This window comes from Jaculus jaculus, chromosome 17, assembly GCF_020740685.1.
Source record: "Jaculus jaculus isolate mJacJac1 chromosome 17, mJacJac1.mat.Y.cur, whole genome shotgun sequence".
Lineage (NCBI taxonomy): Eukaryota > Metazoa > Chordata > Mammalia > Rodentia > Dipodidae > Jaculus > Jaculus jaculus.
The window spans coordinates 20,370,269-20,396,492 of NC_059118.1; the positions used below are offsets into that span (position 1 = coordinate 20,370,269).

General features: G+C 46.1%; 1 protein-coding gene across 3 annotated transcripts in view; it reads right to left on the reverse strand.

Annotated features, from left to right (window-relative positions):
• Poc1a (POC1 centriolar protein A) overlaps positions 1-26,224 on the reverse strand; it is a 92,388-nt gene that overhangs the window by 23,021 nt on the left and 43,143 nt on the right. The gene's annotated exons all lie outside the window — the stretch shown is intronic.

The window sequence follows — 26,224 nt, forward strand, 5'->3', positions numbered from 1 at the left end:
AAGCGCTTAATTGCTAAGCCATCTCTCCAGTCCCCCCCCCTTTTTTAAAAAATATCTTTCTTCCTCCCTTCCTCCCTTTCTTTTTTTAGTTTAAAAATATTTTTTTTGTTTTTATTTTATTTATTTATTTCAAAGTGATGGACAGAGAGAGAGAAAGGCAGATAGAGAGAGGGCGAAAATGGGCATGCTAGGGCTTCCAGCCACTGCAAATGAACAGATGCATGTGCCCCTTGTGCATCTGGCTAACATGGGTCCTGGAGAATCGAGCCTCGGACTGGGGTCCTTAGGCTTCACAGGCAAGCGCTTAACTGCTAAGCCATCTCTCCAGGCCCTTTTTTAGTTTTTTGAGGTAGGGTCTCACTCTAGTCCAGGCTGACCTGGAAATCACTAGTCTCAGGGTGGCCTTGAACTCATAGTGACTCTCCTACCTCTGCCTCCCAAGTTCTGGGATTAAAGGTGTGCATCACCATACCCAGCTCTAAAAAAATATTTTATTTATTTATTTGAGAGAGAAAGAGGTTGGGGGGGGGGCGCAGCCACCAGTCTTTGCAAATGAACTCCAGACACATGAACCACCTTGCATATCTGGCTAACATGGGTACTGAACTGGGTCATTTGGCTTTATAGACAAGCACCTTAACTACTAAGCCATCTCCCCAGCCCCACTTAATTCCTTTTGAGGGCCTAGCAGATGTGGCCCAGAACCAGGGAGATGTTTCAACCCTGCCCTAGCTCAGATCCCCTGGGAAGATAATAATTTCTGTGTGAATGTCCTGCAGGAGTCAGAATTCACAGGACAGGCACTGCTGGGCTATTTCTAACACAACTCCAGGACTGTGAGGTGCTCAGGGTCACAGCCCAAAGCCCTTCAGCCCCAATCTGAAAAGCTGGGACTCCTGATGCACTTAGATTCACACTTCTCCTGAGCCAGGAAGCACGATGCACACGTTCAGCAGCAGAAATGCCCACAGCACAAATGCCCAAAGGGCAAACCAAAAGATGCCCCAGCTCTTGGTGGGAGCGTGAACTCCCATGGAACTGACCCTGTGTCTCCACAGGGTGGCTGTGTGCAATGGTGCCTCATGCTCTGGGCCAGTGACCCATCAAATACCCTATCTCCCAACTCTTTTGAGGCTTGTGTTTTGAACCACCGCTCACTAGTGGGCATTCCGTGTTATGACACCACTCCCCAGCTCGGCCAGTCCTTTAGGAGAAAACCCAAGCCGCATGACAAGGTACTCAGATCTAACCCACCTCCTCTTGCCTCTGTATTCTGGTACCCAGCTCATGAGTCTCATCCACCCTTCCTCTCTCTGCTCCCAGCACCCTGCTCTTCCCTCCCTTCTCGTACCCCCCTCACCAGGACCTCCACTGTGCTGCTCCACACCTGAGCCTACCCCAACTCTGCCCTGTTCCTCCAGCCACTGTATCTTCAGGGCAAGGGCTAGGACACAAGGACAGATGAATCAATGCTGGCCTTCCCACAGGGCCTACAACTTGACCGTATCTCTGTGTCTCCCTCTTGCCTCCATCACTCCTCTTCCCACAAACCCAGAACATCAGTTGGCTCATGTGGTGGTTTGATTCAGGTGTCCCCCATAAACTTAGGTGTTCTGAATGCTAGGTTCCCAGCTGATGGAGATTTGGGAATTAATGCCTCCTGGAGGGAGTGTATTGTTGGGGCGGGCTTATGGGCTTTATAGCCAGTTTCCCCATGCCAGTGTTGGGCACACTCTCCTGTTGCTATGGTCCATCTTATGTTGGCCAGGGGGTGATGTCCACTCTCTGCTCATGTCATCATTTTCCCCTGCCATCGTGAAGCTTCCCCTTGAGCCTGTAAGCCAAAATAAACCTCTTTTTCCCAGAAGCTACTCTTGGTTGGGTGATTTCTACCAGCAATGCGAACCGGACTGCAATAGCTCAAAACTTGCCAACCAGCCAACTACCCAAGCACCACAGAGCCATGTAGCCCTCCATCTCCAAGTGTCACAGCCGCCTCCAGGCCTTGACCAACAGCCGGCTGCCTACAGACCCCTCACCTCTCGGGCTAACCTGCAGCAGCCCAGCCCTGGAAGACGCTCTACCTGGAACCCGGCTGGTGTCAGAGGCCTTGAGGAGAGGATCCTCGAGAGAGAGGAGGAAGGCAAGCACAGTGTAGCCGGGACTGGAACCTACCTGCCATTTCCTTTGTTAGAAGAGTTCTAACCTCATAAGCCACACTCTCAAGGGCAAATCGATGTCAACTTGAAAAATGCAGGCCCTAGTGGCCAAAGGAGAATGCAACTGTGAGACATGAGCCAAGGGCCATTCTTGAGGACAGACTCAGGGCCACACCCACCATGGACATACCTGCAGTGTAACATGGCCACTTTCTAATCTAAACCTTTGGGTGAGAACCAGGGCTCTTTCAGTCCCTCCAGGAATCACAGCACTTAGATCTCAATGCCTACCCGAAGCCCACTTTATTATTATTTTTTCAAGGTAGGGTCTCACTCTAGCCCAGCCTGACCTGGAATTCACTCTGTAGTCTCAGGGTGGCCTCGAACTCACAGTGATCCTCCTACCTCTGCCTCCCGAGGGCTGGGATTAAAGGCGAGCGCCACCACGCCCGGCTGGGATCAGTTTTTATGTGCTTAGATCTTCATGCTCGAGCAGCTAGTGCTTGTGACTACTGAGCCATCGCCCCAGCCCCTGTGTCTGACTTTGTCTGCAACATGGGGGCAACAACGGGCCTGGGTATGAGGCATGCCTCAGATCGTTTAAATAACTTGTTCTAAGTTACCCAGCAGGTGAGAGCTGAGATTTGAACATGAAGCGCACTGTTCCTGGACACCAGACAACCTGTGACTGATGACACTGCCTGTGGCTGCCTTCCATGTGCACAGTTTCTCTCCAGCAACTCCATGGAGGCCACCAGCTCTCCTGGACCTAACAGCTTTTTGCATCGCTGCCTCACCTTGCCTGTCCTGGAATGCCTTTCCAGTACGCAGCCTAACGTGGAAAGCCCTCTACAAACACTTGATGCCCTAAAGAGCCCAGCCTACTGGAGTGCTGGAATTCCTGTGTAATGAAGCCTCTTCAATTTCTGCACAGCAGCAACAGGCCGGCAGCCCTGTCCCTGCAGCCTCACGGTCACTCACCTGCACCCCGGCACTGGGGAGTTGTGGCATTTCCTGTAGAGCTTGGCAGATAGACATGAAAACAAATTGGGAAGCTAAGTGTAGGATGAGAAGAGACACTTGCAGCAGGGTGCCATATAATGACAGAATGAGCACAGAGCTTAAGAGGGGAGGTCACACCAGCATCTTGTCTGTCTAACATCAAAGAGTTTAAGAGGAGAGATCACACCAGCACCCTGTCTGGTTAACACCAAAGAGTTTAAGGAGAATTGCAGAAGAGGTGGCAGAAAGAATGTAAGAGCCAAAGGAAGGGTAGGACTCCTTACAACGTGCTCCCCCCAGACACAAACTGGCCTGGATATCCATGACCTCACAGTGCCTGACACTACCTACACAAGACCATCATAATAGGAGGAAAAGATCATGACATCAAAATAAGAGAGACTGACTGACATGGGGAGGGGATATAGTGGAGAATGGAATTTCAAAGGGGAAAGTGAGGGGAGGGAGGATATTACCATGGGTTATTTTTTATAATCATGGAAGCTGTTAATAAAAATAACTTGATAAAGGGAAGTGAAAGGAAGGGAGGAGGGTACTTAATAGGCTGATTTTGTATATATGTAAGTACAATGATCATGATGGGGAGGTAATATGATGGAGAATGGGATTTCAAAGGAGAAAATGTGGGGGGGGGAATTAACATGGGATATTTTTTAATAATCATGGAAAATGCTAATAAAAATTTTTTTAAAAACTTGAAAAAAAAAGAGTTTAAGGAGAGATCACACCAGTATCCTGTCAAACATCAAAGAGTTTAAGACGAGCGATCACACCAGCATTTTGTTTGTTTAACATCCAAGAACCTTGGGCTTTGGTTGGACTTAGGTGTGATGCTTAATTCACTGTCAATTTGACTACACTTGGTATCACCTAGGAGAGACACCTTTGGGTATGTCTGCGAGGATGTTTCCACAGAGAATGAACTGCAGGCTCACCCTGACTGTGGCAGTGTCATTCGGCAGGCTGGGGTCCCGATAGACAGAAAGCACGAAGAAGAGCCACAGTCCCTTCTGCTTCCTGGCTGTGGATACGATGTGGCCGGCTGCCTCAGGCGCTCACCACATGCCCCCTCTGCCACGAATGACTGTATCCTCTCCAACAGTGAGCCCAATAAACCTTTCCTTCTTTAAGTTGCTTCTGTTGAGTATTTTGTCACAGTACTGAGAAGAGCAACTAATATATCAGGTATGATGAGCAAAATCATAATGAAGATCAAGCCACATATACAATTTTATGCTGTCACTAACTTTATGAAAAACAAAAAAGAAAAAGCCGGGCATGGTAGTCCATGCCTTTAATCCCAGCACTAGGGAGGCAGAGGTAGGAGGATCGCTGTGAGTCTGAGGCGAGCCTGAGACTACATAGTGAATTCCAGGTCAGTTTGGGCTAAAGCGAGGCACTACCTCAAAACAAAACAAAACAAAACAAAAAACTAATAAATCTTAGAAGATGAATCTACTTAACTTTGCATAAATTTTCCTTGGGACCTCAAGCGAGCCTTCTCCTGCCACCCTCGTTCTCATACAAGACTCTAGCATCTCACAAGTTCACAAGTCGTCAGCCTTGGTTTCTGTCTCCTTTGTCACCTCCTCCCTGTCATAATCCACCAAGGACTCAGCACTTCACACACAGTGGGAAATGCATTAGCATCTGTGGTTAGTGCCCAGTGTCCAGGCACACAAGGAATCATAAAATTTTATTAAAAATAAACCTGAACAGGTTGTCAATTTTCACACACACACACACACACACACACACAATCAACCTTCCTAGGACTGACTTCATAACTGGTCTCTAGGTTGACTATGGTCTCCTTTTTTTTTTTTTTTCATGTAATCCTATAAACATTAATCCCATTTTAACTAGAAAAAAAAAAAAAAAAAGGACAATCTAAAGAAAAAAAAAAAAAAATCAGGCCAATCACAATGGTACACACCTTTAATCCCAGCACTCAGGAGGCAAAGGTAAGAGGATCATTGTGAGTTCGAAGTTACCCTGAGACTAATTCCAGGTCAACCTGAGCTGCAGTGAGACCCTACCTCGAAAAAACAAAACTAAATAAATAAGTAAATAAAATAAAGAAATCATAACTTTGTCTTTTGACAATCATAGCTACATCTGCAAATACCCCTTTCTCAAATAAGGCCACATTCACAGGTTCTGAACACATGGGAGGTATGTTACCGTTCTACCTACTATGAAATGTGTAGTTTTAATTTTTTTTTATTGACAACTTCCATAATTGTTAACAATATCCCATGATAATTCTCTCCCCCTCTTTCCCCTTTGAAACTACACTCTCCATCATATCCCCTCCCCCTCACAATCAGTCTCTCTTTTATTTTGATGTCATGATCTTTTCCTCCTATTATGATGGTCTTGTGTAGGTAGTATCAGGCACTCTGAGGTCATGGATATTCAGACCATTTGTGTCTGGAGGAGCATGTTGTAAGGAGTCCTACCCTTCCTTTGGCTCTTACATTCTTTCTGCCACCTCTTCAGGCTGACCTGGAATTCACTATGTCATCCCAGGGTAGCCTCGAACTCAAGGCGATCCTCCTACATCTGCCTCCTGAGTGCTGGAATTAAAGGTGTGCACCACTATGCCTGGCTAGATTTACCTTTTTTTTTTTTTTTTTTTTTTTTTTTTGAGGTAGGGTCTCACTCTAGTCCAGGCTGACCTGGAATTCAATGTGTAGTCTCAGGGTGGCCTCAAACTCACAGCAATCCTCCTACCTCTGCCTCCTGAGTGCTGGGATTAAAGGAATGCACCATCATACCCGACATTAGTTTTAAAATTTTTATTGACTTTATTTTGTTTTGCTTTTAAAATTCCAGACATGGTCTCACTATGCTTCACAGGCAAATGCCTTAACTGCTAAGCCATTTCCTTAGCCCCCAACAGCATCTTTTAAAATAATAACCAAGTACTGAAAATAACCCAATATTTACCACACCATCAGGGAGATAAACAAATTGTGGTATATACATTCAGTGGAGTACTATTCAGCAGCAAAAGAAATGAACTACTTATATATGTAACAATATGGGTTGCTCTCAAGTAAATAAATAAATAAACCAAAAAATTAAACAAAAGAATGTTCATACTTGCATATGGGTTTTCTTTAAAAAAATACAAAAAAAAAGTATAAACTAATTGAGTGACAGAAAGCCATTCAATGGTTGCCTGTATAACAAAGAGGTACAAGAGACCCCTCAGGGGCAATGGAAACACTCTGTTCCTTGATCGTGGTGAAGGTGACCTCATGATGACAGGGCTCTGCCAAAACCCAGGCCTGCTTACTTTCCAATGGTGAATGCTACTACTTATAAATCACAGCATCTACTAAAACTCCCCCAAGGTTGCAGTTACAAATGCAGCGCCCTTGGGAACCTTCCTACCTGTCCCATCATTTGCTTGACATGACCCATCAGTGCCACTCTGCACTCAAAGGGAAAAGCAGCGCCTCTTCACAGAGCATTACCACTGGACCAAACTGTAGGCTGATGCACCCACGTGAAGCCCGTGAGGCTTACTGTCAGTGCAAATTAGTTTCCAAAAGCGGAAAAGTCGATCAATCTTATTTTGGGGCAGCTCAACCCCCCAAATCTAACCCTCCCCAGTGAAAGGCGAGGAAGAAGCAGACATTCACAGGCAGCACCCGGCCGGTCCCCAGCCTCGGAGGCATCCACACAGAGCCTGACCATCAGGAGCCAGGAAGGAGGGCAGGGCTGGCTAGAAGCCACAAGTTTGACCAGGAGAGCTGAGTTGACAGAAGAGCCCCCTCTGCTGGGGGGCAGGGCAGATGATGATTAACATTTCCTCCAGGTAGACAGACATTCCTCCTTTTCTTTCTTTCCATCTCTAACTATGGACCTTGTCCTCTGCCTGGCCTGCTCATTAAACTGCAACTCTGTAATGGACAAGTGCTCAGGAACTGACCTTGGCTTGAGTCTGGGCCAGAGTGGAGAGAGTGAGGTGACCTAGGGCCAAGAGCTGGGCTCTCTCTCTCACTAATACCCTTGCAGAGCCTGTATGGTCACTGCCCACTTAACACATCAAAGCACTCATTGTGTTTCCCAAGCAGGGCTGAGGGAAGCACTGGAAGGAATGGATGTGCACACACACATGCACGCGCGCACACGCGCCTCACAATTAAATCTCTTCAGCTGACTCTTTCACTGCACTGTTCACTGAGTCTGCTCAGTTCACAGGACGAGCCTCAGACTGAGGTGTTTCTCTGTCCTGACTTCAGACCTTTGGCCGCCAACCATTTGCCCTCATGAAAAGTTAACCATTGCTTTCGTGTTTGCTAGACCTGGCCCTGGGGAGGGGCAACACTCTCCTGGCTTCAGCCTCAGCTTTTCAAGCGGAAGAGGAAGGGCTACTTTCTCAAATCAGAGCTCAAAAGAAACCTAGTACTGTATTTACCCCATGTATTTGCAGACTAGATACACTACAGCCTTATTTGTCCTATAATTTAGGGTTCTGGCCTGGAATCCAACAAGAGAAGAAATTCTTGGTTCTAAACATAGCCCTGAACCCAAGAGGAATTCTGGTTTCTTAAAAGCATCTGATTGTTTGGCAGTCTGGCCAATATTCACCCAAGCCAGCCCGAGCATGAGCCTGGGGTTTGCTTATTGCCACTGGCTTTCTAGAGTTGTGAACTCACACTTCCCCTTGCCAGGCTCTGGAGAGGCTGCTGGGTCATCTGTGTAAACTCAGGGACACAGAGACATGGCCTGCAGCCAAAACAACAGCCTCCAAACGGAATCAGGTACTCTACAGACAAAGATCTCAGTCAAATCCCAGTGCTACCTCTTGACCCTAGGATCCTGCTAATGGGATCCGACCAATGGGACACTGACCAGGTACCCTTAAAATGGAGGATGAAGAATCCACAGGCTCAACCAACACCTGGATGTCAGGCCCTGTCACACAGAACCAGTGGGACCTGGCTGCCAGGCCCACAGGCAACATAGTGTACGTCTTCATATCATAGGTCTGACATCCTTCCACCCAACCCTGTCTGCCCTCAGAGAGGCCAGGGACCACAGGTGGTTCTATTATATCTGTGTTGCTCATAGGACAGGGGACATGTGGGAAACGCTAAATGGGCAAACCAAGGACACACACTCCACCCCTTCCCCCCAGGGCTGGGACAGCCACTCCTGGACTCATTCCCACCAAACTACCAACTCCCTGGCCTTGCTCTGCGAGAGTCTGCAAGTGCTTCCGACAGAGGGGGTACTCTTCATATGAGCGAGGTGGTCCCAGCAGGCATGGGCAGTTACTCCGTGTGCACTTTGGCCCCAGGAGAAGCGGGGCGTCTGCCCTATAGGAATGACACACAAAGGTAAGGGAAGCACGGGGGAAAGGAACAGGATGAAGCACAAAGAGGAAGGCTAGGCAATTTGAAACCAGTGGAGATCATGCTGTCATGCAGCTGGTCCACTCTCTGGACTAGAAGCAGCTCTTTCCTGGACTACAGGAGATAGAAGCTAGCCTTCCGGAGCTGAAGCCGCTAGGTCATCGCACTCAGTGGTGGCGAGGGGGGGGGGGGGGGGCGGGGGGGGGAGGTGTCAGGGTGTCGGGAACGCAGAAAGGGGGTGGGAATGGGGTCGAGGACACCCTGCCTGGTCCATAGAGGACTCAGCCGGAGGTAGGACTGTTACAAGCAGGGAGTTATTACAGCAGACACACCCTCAAACTACAGAGAAACAGGGGCTGGAGAGATGGCTCAGCAGTGAAGGCACTTGCCTGCAAAGCCTAACGATCCAGGTTCGATTCCGCAGGACCCATGTAAAGCCAAGAGAGATGCACAGCGAGTGGCACATGCATCTGGACTTCGTTACAGTGGCTAGAGGCTCTGGTGCACCCTTTCTCTATCCTTGCAACTGAATAAAAATGTTTTTAAAAAATAGAGATAAGCAGCCCAACCTACCCTGGGGAAGAGCATTTCCTTGGGACATGCGCCTGGCACTCTTTAAGGTGATTCTTGCTCAGTTCAGTTTCACAAACATTCCTGAAGGCCCCTGACAGCTGGCACTAAGTAGGTCAAGGCTACCAACCACTTATCTAGAGACAAAAATGCCTACCCTCTACACTTTTTTTTTTGTCCAAGAGGGACAAAAATCAAGAATATCAATCAAGCCCAAGTGTTGGCTTATAGTTTTTTTTTTTAATAAGATTAAATTAATCTGAACTTATTTTAGAGTTGGAGAAAAGTTGCCAAAAATAGTACAGAGAATTTCCATACATTCCTCCCCTGGTGTTACCTTCACATCTTACATAACCATAGGATAAGAGACTAAGAAACTGACATCGGGAACTACCACAAACCAAAGTAAGGGACCTGTGTGAGCGCAATATTAATGTCCCCGGAGCCTGACATCCACAATCAGGATGTCACTCACATTTTATTACTATTTAGCCTCCTACAATTTGTGTCAGTTTCTCAGTCCTTTTTTTTTTTTTTTTTCAATGTAGTGTCTCACTCTGGCCTAGGCTACTTGGAATTCACTATGGAGTCTCAGGGTGGCCTCGAACTCTCAGGGATCAGCCTACCTCTGCCTCCCAGTGCTGGGATTAAAGGAATGCATCACCATGCTCGGCTTTGACTGGTACTTTTGAATAATATTTGTCAGTTGTTTTTTATCAACTATATCCTTCAATTTGGGTCTGCCTGATATTTCACATGACTGGGTTCAGGTTAAAATTTTTTTAATTAAAAAATATTTTAGGGAGCCGGGAGTGGTGGCACATGCCTTTAATTCCAGCATTCGGGAGGCAGAGGTAGGATGATCCCTGAGAGTTCGAGGCCACCCTGAGACTCCATAGTGAATTCCAGGTCAGCCTGGGCTAGAGTGAGACCCTACCTCAAAAAAACAACAACAACATGGGCTGGAGAGATGGCTTAGCGGTTAAGCGCTTGCCTGTGAAGCCTGAGGACCCCGGTTCGAGGCTCGATTCCCCCAGGACCCACGTTAGCCAGATGCACAGGGGGGTGCACGCGTCTGGAGTTCGTTTGCAGTGGCTGGAGGCCCTGGCACGCCCATTCTCTCTCTCTCTCTCTCTCTCTCTCTATTTGCCTCTCTCTCTCTCTGTCACTCTCAAATAAATAAATAAAAATCAAAAAAAAAACAACAACAAAAATTAGGGCTGGAGGGATGGCTTAGTGGTTAAAGCATTTGCCTGCAAAGCCAAAGGACCCAGGTTCAATTCCCCAGGACCCATGTTAGTCAGATGCAAGAGGGGTAGCAAGCATCTGGAGTTCGTGTGCAGTGGCTGGAGATCCTGGTATGCCCATTCTCTCTCTCTCCCTTTTTCTGTGAAGCAAATAAATAACAAAACATTTTTTAAAATGTATTTTATATATTATTTATTTGCAAACACAGAGAGAGAAAAGAAATGGAGTACACCAGAGCCTCCTGCCACTGCACACGAACTCCAGATACATGCACTACCTTGTGCATCTGTCTTTAATGTGGGTACTGGGGAATCACACCCAGGCCTTCAGGGTTTGCAAGTAAGTATCTTTTATTTTTCAGTTTTTTATTAACAACTTCCATGATTATAAAAAACATCCCATGGTAATACCCTCCCTCCCCCCACTTTCCCCTTTGAAACTCCATTCTCCATCATATCCCCTCCCCTTCTCAATCAGTCTCTCTTTTATTTTGATGTCATGAGCTTTTCTTCCTATTATGATGGTCTTATGTAGGTAGTGTCAGGCACTGTGAGGTCATGGATATCTAGGCCATTTTGTGTCTGGAGGGAGCAAGTACGTATCTTTAACCACTAAGCAATCTCTCCAGCCACTCAGGTTACAAATTTTGACACCATCACAAAAGCAAGGTGTGCCAGGCATGGTGGTGTACACTTTTAATCCCAGCACTTGGGAGGCAGAGGTAGGAGGATCGCCATGAGTTCAAGGCCACCTTGAGACTACATAGTGAATTCCAGGTCAGCCTGGGCTCGAGCGAGACCCTACCTCAGAAAAACCACCCACCCAAACAAACAAAAACCAAGAGGCTTGATATCACAGGGAACTTGCAGACAAGACTTAATTCTGGCAACACTGACTCTGATCAGTGGGGCAACAACCTCTCTCCAGGTTTCTCCAATGCAAAAGTCACTACCTTTCCCTGTGTAGTTAATTTAGGGGGAACTGGATTTTTTAAAGGCAATGCTCTGCTGTCCTTATGATCCCTGTGCCAGCCCTGCTTGCCGATGGCTGCAGCTGCCCCACAGATGCGGCATCTAATGAAGACGAGTGGCAGAGCGACATCTCTGGAAGATGCTGACGCGCTCGGTGACAAAGAGGAACAGTAGCGGTTTATTTATAGACCCACTTGAAGACAGCTCATTGTAACTACTGGCGTTGAATTTTTAAAACCTTGAGAACAAAGGCTGGCTATTTTAAACTCTCCTTGCACTTAGTTCAATGGAGAGTGTCAGAGTCATGGGCTGTACCCCGGGCATCACTCCCAAGCTCAAGTAATTCATATTTTGTGCAGCATCACAGGACACGAACAAGGCCTGCCAAGACAGATACCCAGGCCTGCCTCTACCCAGCCCCCAGACACAGCTGGCCTCAGCTTAGCCACAGCCCTTCGCCAGTGGCCCCCATGCTTCCCAGGGAGGCCGAGTCCCATGGGGTCACAGCCTCTCTTTTCCTGGAAAATGAAGTTGCAGACAGCTGTGTGCACAGAGGTTACACCATCTCCCCCGCTCCCCAGACAGGCTTCCAAGAGAGAGCCAGCACCCCCGCCCCCAGCGGATGGCTGTCCCAGAATGCTTAGCAGTAGCTGGCCTATCTTTCCCACAAGCAGCTCATAGTCCAGAACTATCTGAGGACACTGAGGTGGTATGGGCCCAGAAGACTCAATCCCTCAATGTGGCAGGCAGGGGTGGAGGTGGGGGACAAACAATGGGGTGACACACATGGCTGTTAGTTCCTCATGTCTCTATTTGAACAAAAAGCATGAAACACTGCTCTTAACAATGTGGGAAGATGTGGATATGTGCTATTTGTAATGCAGGAACTATTAATTTTGTTGAATGTGATAAGAACAAGGCAGTTATAAACACCCTCCCCTGAAATCATTATGTAGGGTAAAACAGCCCTTCTAAGAGTGAGGGGAGAGATGAAATCGTTGATGGAAAGCTGAAGCTGGGGAGGGGCTTATGGGGGCTGCTATACTCCTCCTACTGTGTGTGCCGGCTGCAAAGTTTCTGGAAAGTGCCAGCTGGGTAAGGTGGGAAGACCGCCGGGGGTCTGAGGCCAGCCTGGGCTACAGAATGAGCTTCAGGCCAGCTTGGGCTACAGAATGAGCTCCAGGCCAGCCTGGGCTACAGCGAGACCCTGGCTCATAAAATGAACACCACAAGTCTTCCCAGTGACTGAGCAGGCTGAGGAGCAGAGGTGGGGACAGGGGCACCGCAACAGGAAGCCGAGCCACAGGAGTACGGCCACTCTGGTGCTCTGAGGTTCATAAGCGTGAGAGGCAGATGACTTTGTCTAAGTCCCCATGTGTCCACATCAGCCTTTGGCACAGCTGAGAGAGCCCCATGATGGCAATACCAGTATGCATGGAACCCACAACAATGCCCAGACCTTCAAAGAAACTAACTAAGATAATCTCCATGGAAACCATCTATTCTGATTTTTTGCCATGGTAACCAGTAAGAACATAAACATAAGCATATCCAACACCCTTATACCACATGGGCGATGCTGCTAGCCAATCTGGAAAATATAAACTGCAAAGGGTTTTCCCCCCACTTAAAATGAAAAGAAGTTCTGGAACTCTAGTCCAGACACGCAGACTCTGCCACCCTTTGTGGCCCGCGAGCTTCTCACCGCAGGGGGACTTCCTTCACTTCCTCTGGGACCGTGAAAAGTGCCTCGAGGGCAATAGGCAGGGGTCCTCTCAACTCTGACTTCCCGAGCACCCTTGTCCAGGCACCCACGGGGCACTGTGGGGCGAGCAAGGCCCCGGGGCAAGGGCTGTGCATAACTGGCAGTAGGAGAGGGGCGGTGTTGTGGGTAGGAAGGCTGCCCGCCTGCTGGCCACCCAGGCAAGGCCGCACGGAGGGGGTGCCTTCTGGAGAGTCTAAAAAGATGAAGGCAGTTCCACTGGTGACAAACGACAGGGCCCCAGGGAGCACAGATAGGTTCATTTTTACGTGTGGTTCATTTCCCCCGCTTTTGAGTTTCTGGGTTTGAAAAAAATGGAATGGAACCAAAAGAGAGAGGAAATTTTGGAAGGCGAGATTTCACCTGTCTGAAATTCTCATCCACGCTGTACTAGACATGACACACCTAGCTAGATTCTTTCTGTGGCCTTTGCTGGCTCTTGTAGAGAGAGGTGACGTTTTGGCATGCTCTGCACACTGTAGATGGCCCATTGTCACCATCAGTAAAGTGGTCAGGTCAGAGCAGTGGCTCCAGTGGGTGAAAGGACAGGTGAATCAGGCCCGTGAGTCCTTGTAGTGAAGCACAGCAGTGTCCCCCTGTCCCCTGCCCTGTGACTCAGAGTCATTTTCCCACATGTGAAAGTAGAATTGCCTACAACCCCGATCCAAGCCCTGGCTGCCTGGGGAAGAAAGCCCCCAGAGGATCAGAGGGTGTCTGGGTCTGTATGTCAGGGGTCCCCTGATGCACACTGGGTTGAACCCAAAGGCCTTTAGGCTTCATCGGAACGCCAAGGTCAAGTTCCTCCACCTTCCGAATACAACTGTCTCCACATGCCGCGTCCTCCGACGCCAGAGCACACACTCGCCACTGCTTTAAGCCATCGCGGAGCCTTTCTTCTTGAGCACCACGCACTGTCCTCTCGAGAGGGGCCTGCCAGCTTGTGGAATGGATGGTAACTTTTCCAGGACAGGAAACCACCATCAGCCCCTCAAAGGGGCAGCTCAGACAAAAAATTTTGCCATCTGTACCATCCTCGCCCAACTCTATTGTCATTGCAATTACAGGACTTGTCCCTGTTCTTGCTACCTAGTGATTCTTCCCAAAAAAGGCTTGGGGATGAGGGAGGACCTTGAAATGAAGGAGTTAAAATGCTGAGCCACTAACACCCAGGCCACCTCCAGCTTAGCGATCACACTCACTAGGCAACTCGCCAAAACCAGAAGGCTCTTAAAAGGAAGGGAGCTAGCCTAGGTGCCCACTTCTTCAGGATGAGAGGAATGAGTCAGGGCCACCGAGGAAGAAGACAAGACACTGAGGACAATGCCAGAGGCATATGGAATGGAAAAGGTTATTCAAGAACAAGTGACGGGATGAGGCGCAGAGGAGCAAACGAGCAGATCAGGAGCTGAGAGAGAAAGACAGGCCGGGAGAAGCCACAGCAGGGCACTGGCCAGTCTCACCTTCCTTCTTACTGATCGCCTCCACTGGCAGTGCGGCCATATGTCTGCCTGCCTGCCTGCCTGGTTCTCAATAGACTGCTGAGTGCCCGTGGGTCTAAAGGGCTCACGGGGCAGTACTGGGACTTGACAACATTGAGATTCAAAGCAAAGCCACATCCCTTTCCTTTTCCAGTGAGAGGGATGCTAATTCTCCAAATGATACTCACAAGCTGTAGCTTCTGCAGTCATAGAAACTTACCCTTCTTCCTAGATCGCACCAGTCACAACTGGCTAGACTGCTTTTCAATAGATCAGAGGTTCTCCAAATGGGTCCGTATACTACCAGAATTGGCATCTCTAGAAATGTGTTAGAAATGTCAACACCTACTGAATCAGACATACTGGGGACAGTAATGTGTGTTTTTTGTTGGTTGTTTGTTCGAGGTAGGGTCTCACTTTAGCCCAGGCTGACCTGGAATTCACGATGTAGTCTCAGGGTGGCCTTGAATTCATGGTGATCCTCCTACCTCTGCCTCCAGAGTGCTGGGACTAAAGACGTGTGCCACCATGCCTGGTTATGGTAATATATAGGCCCTATGCATCACGGTGATTGTGATACATACACACTTAGTCTATGGGCTGATGACAGTAAATGTCAAACATTATAAGGTTTGGGGATGAGGGGGTCAAAAAGGGTAATGAAATGGAAATATGATCAAATTACAGTATGTTCAAGTATTAACTTTCTCAATAAAAACTGGGTATGGTGGAATACACCTTTAATCCCAGCACTTGTGAGCCTGAGGTAAGAGTATTCCTGTGAATTTGAGCTCAGCCTGAGACTACATAGTGAATTCCTTGGTTAAAGTAAGAGCCTACTTCAAAACAACAACAACAAAAAGAACCCAGCTGGGCGTGGTGGCGCATGCCTTTAATCCCAGCATTCGGGAGGCAGAGGTAGGAGGATCACTGTGAGTTCAAGGCCACTCTGAGACTACATAGTGAATTCCAGGTCAGCCTGGGCCAGAATGAGACCCTACATCAAAAAAAAAAAAAAAAAAAAAAAGGCACTTCTGGTTAAGATGGTGGCATAGGAACCATGCCAAAGTAGTTTAGGGGAGAAAAAGCCCCCCACCAAAAAAAAAAAAAAACCCAGCAAAATACACTCTTCTACTAAAAAGTGAGGTGTATAAGAAATTAAAATGGCAGCAGAGAAGTAGGAGACATCCAGAGCATCCAGAGCCCACACAGGCAGGCAGAAGCAGCTCCAGCAGTGGCGGCACCAGGTCCACGGGGCCACAGCTGACAGGCTCGGCTTGAGCTGCAGGAGAAGCCAGGTGAGGGGATTTTCCACTCACACCGGAGCTCTTTGCAAACTCAAGAAACGTGAAGGGAGAACCACAGCAAACATCAAAGGAGCAGATCACAAGGTAGAGGATCACGTGGACCAGTGGGAGAACTAGAGGCACCATCCACAGCCTCCACCAGCACAAGCGACAGCAAGCACCAGACACCAGAGGGAGATCACAGCACCCAGCACCGGCAACCAGAGCACCGATCCAACGGCCCAGCCAGTCTACTTGAACCCACACTGCACTAAAGAGGGACCCAAGCAGGAGCACAGCATAACTGAGACCAAAATCATCCCAAAAGGTAACTGGGATTACACCAGGTCAGTACCCACCAAATAAGCCTGGTATATAGGAAGTGCTAATTGCACCTTCCATATCAGGATAAATTATATGTTAAATCTGATGGATGGTCGGATCTGCCATTCTTAAATAAGCTATATTTTGGGCTTGTTATTTGTTGCTTCTTGATTTATAGTGCCTTTGTTTCCTCTTCTGTTGTTCATTAAGGAAGGGTTTCATTTTAGCTGACCAGAAATCTTAACCTCCTAGTTGACAGGATTAAGGGTGTGGGGCACCACACACCCTAAGGGATAGTAACTTTGTTAGAGGATCTGGATGTCATAATACCTACTCTTGCATAAATACTCTGTGCTGTTTTTCATTGAATATGTATATTGTTTAGTTAAATTTCAGAATCTGCCTGTATTCTGTTCCACTCAGCCTACTTGAATAGTCTCATAGCAGGCAAACCCAACACCTAGGGTCACTTTTGTAGATACTTAGAGTCTTAAGAGCCACACCTAGCACCTTAAGCTCCTATCCTGAAGATATATAACATCAGATTGATTGATACATCTATTAATACTACAGCTAACTAAAAAAGCCAAGCATTAAATTAATCCAAGATGCAAAAATATATACATTATAACACAAGAAACACCAAAAATCAAGATAATATAAATCCACCAAAAAGTATTAATCCATAAGATATAACCTCCAGTGAGAACGAGTTAGAGGAAATGCCTGAGAAGGATTTTGAAAGAATGATTATAAGTATGTTCAAAGAAGTCAAAGAGGAAATCAAAGGAATCAAAGACAACACAGGAAACTAGTTTAATGAAATAAAGAGGTCAATACAAGACATAAATAAGGAAATAGAAATAATAAAGAAAAACCAGTCAGAATTACGAGCAATGAAGAACACAGTTAATGAAATAAAAAACTCTGTAGAAAATCTCACCAGTAGAATGGATAAAGGACAGGACAGAATATCTAAACTAGAAGAGCAGGTCCAACAAAAGAAAGACAGCCAGGCATGGTGGCGCACACCTTTAAATCCCTACACTTGGGAGGCAGAGGTAGGAGAATCACCATGAGTTCAAGGACACCCTGAGACTACATAGAGAATTCCAGGTCAGCCTGGGCCACAGTGAGACCCTACCTCAAAAAAACAACAACAACAAAAAAAAGATAAACTAATAGGAAAGTATGAATGGGAATTTCAAGATATTTGGGACACTATGAAAAGATCAAACATACGAATTCAGGGTATAGTAGAAGGAGAATTTTACTCCAAAGGCATGGTAGGCGTTTTCAACAAAATCACAGGAGAAAACTTCCCCCAAATTGGAGAAGAGGTGCCAATGCAGATACAGGGATCCTTTAGAACACCAACCAGACAAAACATGGAAAGAAACTCTCCTCATCATATTATAATTAAACTACCAAACACACAAACCAAAGAAAAAATATTGAAAGCAGTCAGAAAGAAAAATCAAATTACCTACAAAGACAAGCACATCAGGATCACAGCAGATTACTCAACACAAACTTTAAAAGCCAGAAAGGCTTGGAGTGATGTATTCCAAGTTCTGAAAGATAACAACTGTCAACCAAGGTTACTTTATCCTGCAAAGCTATCCATTCAAATAGACAGAGAAATAAGGACATTCCACAACAAAAGCAGGCTAAAGGAATATTTGAAGACAAACCAGCTCTACAGAAAATACTTGAAAGGATCCTCCACACTAAAGAGAAAGGAAAGCACACATACAAGGAACCTGGAAAAAACAAACCGTATTCAAATACTAGTTGAGACAAGGGAGCAAAGGTAAAACCAGAAGAACTAGAAAACAATAAAAAATGGCAAAAATGAATACACACCTTTCAATAATAACTCTTAATATATCAATAGCCTCAGTGCCCCAACCAAATAGGTTTGCAGACTGGGTCAAACAGCAGGATCCTTCAAGTTGTTGCCTCCATGAAACTCACCTTTCTACAAAGGATGGACATTATCTTAGGGTAGAAGGTTGGAAAACAGTGTTTTAAGCAAATGGGCCTAGAAAACAAGCAGGGGTTGCTATCCTAATATCTGACAGTATAGACTTCAGCTCAACATTAGTTAGGAAAGATAAGGAAGATCACTTTATATTGATTAAGAGCACACTCCAACAGAAGGACATTACATTCCTAAACATATATACACCTAACATGGGGGCTCCCAACTTCATCAAACAAACACTATTAGAACTAAGGTCACAGATAACCCCAAACACAGTTGTAGCGGGTGACTTCAACACCCTACTCTCATCAATTGACAGGTCATCCCAGCAAAAAATAAACAGAGAGGCAGATTCAGAGAGACAGATTAAATGAGGTCATAGAAGAAATGGACCTAACAGATATTTACAGAACATTTCATCCACATACTGCAGAATATATATTCTTTTCCACAGCACTTGGAACATTCTCTAAAATAGACCATATATTAGGACACAAAGCAAACAAATACAGGAAAATTGAAATAATTCCTTACATTCTATCTGTCCACAATGGAATTAAACTATAAATCAACAGCAAGAAAAACTACAGAGCATATACAAAATCATGGGAACTAAACAATACACTACTAAATAATGAATGGGTCAATGAAGAAATCAAGAAGGAAATCAAAAAATTTATAGAGTCAAATGATAATGAGAACACAACATACCAAAACCTTTGGGATACAATGAAGGCAGTCCTAAGAGGGAAATTTATAGCTTTAAGTGCCTATATTAAGAAATTAGAAAGGTCTCATGTAAATGACCTAATGCTTCACCTTAAAGCCTTGGAAAAAGAAGAACAAGGCAAACTGAAAAGCAGTAGATAGGAAGAAATACTAAAGATTAGGGCAGAAATTAATGAAGTAGAAATAAAAAAACAACAACAACAAAGAATCAATGAAACAAAGAGTTGGTTCTTTGAAAGGATAAATGAGATTGATAAACTCTTAGCAAATCTGACCTAAAAAGAGAAGAGATACAAATTAATAAAATGAGAGATGAAAAAGGCAACATCATAACAGATAACAGAGAAATTTAAAAAGTTAGGGACATACTATAAAAACATATATACTCCACAAAGTATGAAAATCTGAAAGAAATGGATGATTTCCTTGATATATATGACCTACATAAATTAAATCAAGATGAGACTAATCACTTAAACAGATCTATAATAAGTATGGAGATCTAAGCAGTTACAAAAATCTCCCAACTAAAAAAAGTCCAGGCCCAGATGGATTCACTGGTGAATTTTACCAGACCTTCAGGGAAGAACTAATGCCATTGCTTCTTAAGCTTTTCCATAAAACAGAAAAAGAAGGAATTCTACCAAGCTCCTTCTACGAAGCCAGCATCACCCTGATACATAAACCAGGCAAAGATAGAACAAAAAAAGTTACAAACCAATATCCCTCATGAACAAGTGAATAGATTCTCTCTCTCCATGCACAAGAGTTAAGTCCAATGGATTAAAGACCTTAACATCAGACCTGAAACTCTGAAACTGCTAGAGGAAAAAGTAGGGGAAACCCTTCAACATATTGGTCTTGGCAAAGACTTTCTGAATATAACCCCAATTGCTCAGGCAATAAAACCACAAATTAACCGCTGGGACCTCATGAAATTACAAAGGTTCTGTACAGCAAAGGACACTGTGAATAAAGCAAAAAGGCAACCTACAGAATAGGAAAAAATCTTTGCCAGTTATACATCTGATAGAGAATATCTAGGATATACAAAGAACTCAAAAAATTAAATAATAAGAAATCAAACAAGCCAATTAAAAAATGAGCCATGGTCTCTCTCTGTCAAATACATAAGAAAAAGGGCTATGGAACTAAATAGAGAGTGCTCACAAGAAGAAATATGGGTTGCATATAAGCATCTAAAAAATGTTCTACATCCCTAGACATCAGAGAAATGCAGATTGAAACTACATTGAGATTCCATCTCACTCCTGTCAGATTGGCTACCATCATGAAAACAAATGACCATAAATGCTGGCAAAGATGTGGAAAAAGAGGAACCCTTCTACACTGTTGGTGGGAATGCAATCTGGTCCAGCCATTGTGGAAATCAGTGTGGAGGTTCCTGAGACAGCCAAAAACAGATCTACCATATGACCCAGCTATAGCACTCCTAGGCATATATCCTAAGGACTCATCTCATTACTTTAGAGATACTTGCTCAGCCATGTTTATTGCCACTCAATTCACAATAGCTGGAAAATGGAACCAGCCTAGATGTCCCTCAACTGATGAGTGGATAATGAAGATATAGCACATTTATACAATGAAGTTCTACTCAGTGGTAAAGAAAAATGAAGTTATGAAATCTGTAGGAAAATGGATGGATCTGGAAAGGATTATACTAAGTGAGGTAACCCAGGCCCAGAAAGCCAAGCGTTGCATGTTCTCTCTCATATGTGGATCCTAACTACAGATGCTTGGACTTCTGAGTAGGAAGAAAACTCAGTAGCAAAGGCCAGTAAGCTAGAAAAGAGATATAAAGGGAAAAGAAAGGAAGGGGGGGGGTACTTAATAGGATGGTATTGTATATATGTAAGTAGAATAGATTAGTAGGGGGTGAAAAGGCCCAAGTGAGGTCAGGGGAAGAGATTGAGTAAAGGAAAGGTGGAGGGAGGGCTAATCAAAATCTAAGAGGATATAAATAAATCATATGGAAACCTACTTTTTTGGACAATGGAACACTCAGGAGCCATAGATTGTTGCTAGAAAATTTTTAGTGCCAGGGATGGGATACCTTCCAGTGAGTTTTTGGCCAGGGAAGTCCCTGATGCCCCCAAAACATTATAGGCCATTACCGAAGCCCTTGGTTTCCCATCAGGAATAGATGGTAAGACCCTATTGCTGAAGACTCCATATACTTGGGCTGCAAGGCCACTAAGAAATCCTGCTGGAACTGAGCTGATAACTTCCTCCATGTAGACCAGCTGACAGAAAGCTGGAAGAAGCCATTCTGCATGCAGTTCAATGGGAGAGAGAGAAAACACCAGTGAAGATACTCAACAGTGGACACTGCAAGCCTTATATTTGGCCAGCCAGGCCAAATGAGCCAATGGGTACAATAGTGGCACATCTGTCATGGTGGAAACCAACTGCCCTCTAATTGGACTACAGGCTTGCTACATGGGAGGGAATATATCCCTGATACTGAAAACTTAAACCAGGGGTGTCATGAGCCCTAGGGGTGTAACGTCTGCTGCTGTCTGGCTAAATGTATATAGTATGCTTATCAAACTGCCCAGTAAGCACTTCTCTTAATGTTCATATCCTTATATTAATGCTACTCTTACTTTTGGTAGAGAATCTTCTCTTTTCAGATGGCAGTAACCTTGGGATGACTCAGAAGGCATCATGATGCTGGAAAGAAGTGACCGGAGTGCTCAGCACTATAATATCTCTATCACACCTTCCAAGCCTCAGGGTCTAATGTGGAAGAGGTGGCAGAAAGAATGTAAGAGCCAAAGGAAGGGTAGGCCTCCTTATAACATGCTCCTCCCAGACACAAAATGGCCTGGATATCCATGACCTCACAGTGCCTGACACTACACAAGACCATCATAATAGGAGGAAAAGATCATGACATCAAAATAAAAGAGAGACTGATTGAGAGGGGGAGGGGATATGATGGAGAATAGAGTTTCAAAGGGGAAAGTGGGGGGGGAGGGCATTACTATGGGATATTTTTTATAATCATAGAAGTTGTTAATGAAAAAAAAATTTGAAAAGAAAAAAAAGGGCATTCTCAGGAAGGAGGGTCAAGGTTAAGGCCCAACATTTTTGGCTGCTGCAGCCCATCTTCCAGGGACAGCTCTAGCACTGGAAGCTGGAGCCCCTGGGTATCTTGTCTTGAGGAGTCTGTGGTGGTAGAAGGGGACAGGGAGGAGAACAGGTGTTTCCACCTGCCTCTGAGATTTACTTTCTCCTCTGGGAGTCCAGGGGCTTGAGTCTGTCATTGGGACACAACATAAGCTGCAGGAAGGAAACATCTCCCCAGTCTCCACAAGGACCACGTTTAGCCGGGAGCCTGCATGGAAGATGATTCCAGTCAGACCTGACCCCCCCCCTGCCCACTGCCCCTCGCCCTGTCAGGTTTTGAAACACTAGCTGTAGTTGACTATCAGTGGAACAGAGTTTGAAAATGAAACTTAAAGGGCATCCTGTGCCAGGACTTCTTGTCACCACCAACGATATCAGATGCATGTACCACTTTGGCTTTACATGAGCACTGGGGAATTGAACACGGACCATCAGGCTTTGCAAGCAAACACCTTTAACTGCCAAGCTATCTCCTCAGCCCCAGGAACATTTTTTTTTTTAAATAGCTACAGTTTGGTGAATACTTGCCATATGCCAGGCACAGTGCCAACTGCTGCTTGCCAGGCCACCCATGAAATCTCATGACGGAGGGCCCAGCACCTACCTATTTGACAGAAAAGGAAACTGGGGCCCAGAGAGATCCTGCCACTCACCAGGGTGAAAGACCAAAGAAGGCCCGGACAGGATTCAATCACAGGTTGGTCGGAAGCCAGAATCGAAGCTCTTAACCACAGGTAGGCTTTTCTCCTTCAAGTGCAATCTTGATAAGTGAGCAAAGCAAGTCCCTGAACCTCAGAAGTCAAGGTTAATGTCCAAACAGAAGAGCAGCCAACGCTATGAACTCAGGAACTGTTGTTTGGGTGTTTGTTTGTTTGTTTTTTAAATCAGTTTCATTGAATTACCTAGAACTCTATGTTCTTCCTCTCACCCCACCCAGCATAACCTCCTTCTCAACTGCATAACTGGCCTCTGACTTTTGGAGGGAGGGAAGAAATAAAAGTAAGTCCGAATAAATGTGTCCTTGTTCATTAAAAGTAGATTAAAGGTGCTTCTGTGGCTAGGATAGGAATATGACCTATGGTGGCTGAGGTCGACCAAACTCAGGGTCCTTCTCCTAATGGAAAGGCCCCAAGACCCGAATAATAGGCAAGTGGGTAAGTACAGGGAAGGTGGAAGGCCAGGGCAGGGGCTGGGAACGGGGCCGAGCACGAGACCCGGGAACCGCTTGCAAAGTAGTTGCTGCTGAAAACCCTCTGCCCCTCCCGCCCCCCAACACCCCCGGTCCCAACTCATGTCCTCATCTGTCTCCAGGTAACCCTTGCATTTTTCTCCAGTCTGGGGGCTTGTCACATGTCACAGGACAGAACATGGGGCTCCTGCCCACCTTTACCTCACAGCATGGCCTGGACCCCTTCATCGGCAACCTTCCAAGCAGACAAAAATGCCCGGCCACAGCCCTGAGATCCCTCTTCTGCACATCTCAGCCAAGAACACAGGGAAAACAGCGCCCATTATTCTCATTCTGAATGGCTGGGAAATGGCTTTTGCTTTTCAACATGAAATGTACCTAAAAATAAGCTGTGAATTTCAACCAGAGGCTGAAAATAGCTCTGCAGCGAACAGAGCACTGCTTGGAGTGGGCTTCAGGGTGGCCTTCGTTCCAGGATCTGAAAGCTGAGCCACTATGTCAAGGAAGGGGTCAGTGGCCTGTGTGAGGAGAGGGGATGTCCAGGAGAAGACACCGTCACAGGCTCTCAAGGCTGTTGCTGCCAGTCTGCTGGGGGAAGGGGGGTTGCCAGGGCCTGTTCCTCTAGTTCTTTATGATCCCACTAGATCAGCCACATGGCGAAGAATTCCGGCACTCCCTGAAATGCCCCAGTCCCAGGGGCACTCATGCTGCTTCAGCAACGGTATGACAGACGTGCAGACGGAGCTGAAGGACACAGAGGGCGCAGAGTCACAGCTTCTGGAGCATGTCTGTGTTATTTGTGGGCTCTGACAAGTCAAGCCACCCGGGCCAACCACCAAACCTTCGTCAGACATTTTTCTGATTCAGGGAAGCCTTTAGACAGGAAGGGCAAGAATGCACTTTGACTTTAAGAAATCCAAGTGACAGGCTGAAGAGATGGCGTAGTGGTTAAGGCACTTGCCTGCAAAGCCAACTGACCCAGGTTCAATCCTCCAGCATCCAAGCTGGATGCACACAATGGTGCGCGCGTGTCTGAGGTTTGTTTGCAGCTGCTGAAGGCCCTGGGTGTGCCTGTTCTCTTTCTCTCTATCTGTCTCTTTCTCTCTCTCAATAGTAAAAGAAAAAATACCAAGTGGCTAAAGGAACAGGGTCTTTTCCTACTGTTTACCATCATCTCTGGGTGACCCTAAAATTTGACAGACCCAATACCATTGGTACAAAACAGGATTCTGTCAGAAACCCAGTCTGAGAAACCTGAACCAAAGGTGCCGGTGGGAGCCCAGAAGTGACTCAACTGAGCAGAAGCCTCACACAGAGCTGCAGAATGGACTTCTCAGTTCCTTTCTCACGCTCCATCCTTCCCCTCCCTGTGCTCCCCACAGCTTTTTCTCTGGGCTACTCCTGAGGCAGAAGACATCTGACAAAATCTGAACATAGTGAAATAAAAATGCTACTTGTGGGCCGGGCGTCATGGCGCACGCCTTTAATCCCAGCACTTGGGAGGCAGAGGTAGGAGGATCACTGAGTTCAAGACCAGCCTGAGACTACACAGTGAAATCTATGTCAGCCTGGGCTACAGTGAGATCTTACCTCAAAAAGGAAAAAAATAAAATAAAAAGCTACTGGTATCTGCTGAGTAAAGGCCAAGGATGTACTCAACAGGGCACAAGACAGCAGCCACAGCAGAGAATTATCTGTCCCCAAATACAAACAGTGCTGCGGTTGAGCAATCCTGAGTTGAGGCAAGGATGAAGCGTGGCTAGAGATGGGGGTGGGGCTTGTCAGGTCACAGGCTGTGGCAATGCTCCCGCACTCCCCAGAGGAGCTGAGACACTGGCTAGCCGGGACATCTCAGTGCCAGGGTAGTCTTTGGCAAGAAGGGTGAGAAAGCACTCATGAGCTTCCTTTCAGATCTCAGGAGTAAAGCTACCCACAGGACAGTGTTACAAAAGTTAGCTGTCCTCAGTCTGGGAGGACGAACAAGGTCTAGAGATGGTGGTGACAGCTGAACGATGTGAACGGAGTACACAGCCACTGAGCTGTATGGTGAAACATGGTCACAATGGCCAATTTTAATAAAACCAAGCAAAATAAATGCCCTGGCTCTCTTTCATTTTCAGAGAATCCCCCCCCCCCCAAGAAGGTGCTGATATTTGATATATTTGTCTACTCAAGATTCTCAAAGGAGGGGCTGGAGAAACTACTCAGCAGTTAAGGTGCTTGCCTACAAAGATTAATGACCCAGGTTCAATTCCCCAGTATCCATGTACAGCCAGATACACAAAATGGTGCATGTATCTGGAGTTCATTTGCAGTGGCTGGAAGCCCTGGAACACCCATTCATTTATTCTCTCTCTTTGCAAATAAATAAATAAAATACTTAAGAAAAAAGAGAGAGATTCTTAGCTAGGTGTAGTAGTGCACACCTTAACCTCAGCACTTGGGAGGCAGAGGTAGGAGGATCACTGTGCGTTCGAGGCCACCCTGAGACTACATAGTGAATTCCAGGTCAGCCTGGGATAGAATGAAACCCTAACTTGAAAAACAAAAAACCCAAAAACAAACAAACATAAAAGATTCTTTGGCTGGAGAGATGGCTTACTGGTTAAGGTACTTGCCAGCAAAGCCTAAGGACCCAGGTTCGGTTCCCAGTACTCATGTAAGCCAGGTGCACAAGGTGTGCACATGTCTGGAGTTTATATGTGGTGACTGGAAGGCCTGGTATGCCCCTTCTCTCTACATCTGCCTCTTCCTCTTTCCTCCCTCTTTCATATAAATAATAATATAATTTTTTTAAAAGATTCTCAAAGGAAGAAGTTGAAGAGATGGTCCACCAGTTAAAAGCACTTGCTTGTAAGTATGGAGAGATGGCTTAGAGGTTAAGGCATTTGCGTGCAAAGCCAAAGGACCCAGGTTCAATTCCCCATGACTCACGTAAGCCAGATGCACAAGAGGCACAAGCATCTGAGT